The sequence below is a fragment of the Otolemur garnettii genome, unplaced genomic scaffold (assembly GCF_000181295.1).
Source record: "Otolemur garnettii isolate 467f Iridium unplaced genomic scaffold, OtoGar3 scaffold00063, whole genome shotgun sequence".
NCBI lineage: Eukaryota > Metazoa > Chordata > Mammalia > Primates > Galagidae > Otolemur > Otolemur garnettii.
In genome coordinates, this window is record NW_003852458.1 from 8,282,331 (window position 1) to 8,283,592 (window position 1,262).

Consider the following 1,262-nt stretch of genomic DNA (forward strand, 5'->3'; position numbering starts at 1 on the left):
AAAAAAAAAAAACTCTATCCTTTGGTGTTTTGGGAGGATCTAATACATAAACATGAGTGATTACATGATTGGTCACTGGTGATTAACTCAACCTTCAGCCCTTCTGCTCTCCCCAGAGATTAGAAAGTGGAACTGAAAGTCTCAGTCCCCTAATCATATGGTTGGTTCTCTTGGTATCCAGCACCCATCCTGAGACTATCCAGGAGCCCACCAAGAGTCACCTTACTAGAACAAAATAGGCTCCTCTCACCCAGGAGAATTTGGGACATCTGTGTCAGGAACTCAGGCTCAAGACCAAATATTACAAGAAAAGATTTTCCTAGCACCCATGTGTGTAAGGGTTTTAGGAGCTGTGGGCCAGGAACCATGGGCAGAGACCAAGTATATATATTATTGCTTATTGTATCACCATGTCACAGCTGTTGCAACTAAGACAGGTTGCCATGTCTCTGCAGGCACTTCTGACAGTTTCTCAGACATTCCTTGCTTTTGATCACCTTGTCAATACTGTGGCGCATTGGTCACATATTTTGTAGAATGCTCTAGATTCAAATTCCTCTGGTGTGTTCCTGTGACTACTCTGGTGTTATGGGTTTTCAGGGTGAAGAACACAGAGATAATAGTCCATTTCCGTCACATCAAGACTATATACTGTCACCCCACTTTGTTGCTACTGATGTTGACCTTGGTTGCCTAGTTTTGTCAGATTTTTCTACTATAAAGTCACTCCTTTTTGCACCCTTCAAATCTTTAGAAATATTTTATATTTTCTAAAGAAACCATACAGTGGTACAGTTTTGTTAAAAGCTATATTAAATGTCTATTTCAATAGGAAATACTCTGAAGATTAAGCAATTTATAGCTTTGGTGGTTTCCTCAATAATAAATTATATAAGAAAGAAGAGATAAATATTTATTTCAAAATTTTTCTGTAAGGAATATTATTCCTTACATAGCGTTTTGGTCTAAATGTTTAAGTCTCCCCTCCCCAATATTATGTTGAAACCTAACCTCCAATGGTATTAAGGAGTGAGGTCTTTGGGTGGTGATTCAGTCATTAGAACTTTGCTCTTGTGAATGGAATTTAATGCCCTTAAAGAGGCCGAGAGCTGCATTTCCCTTGTTTTATGTGAGGGCATGGAAGAACAGCAGAGAGCCCTTACCAGACATTGAACCTTTGGTGCCTTAATCTTGGATTTCCTTGCCTTCAGAACTGTGAGCAATATATATATATATATATATTTTTTTTTTTTTTTTTTTTT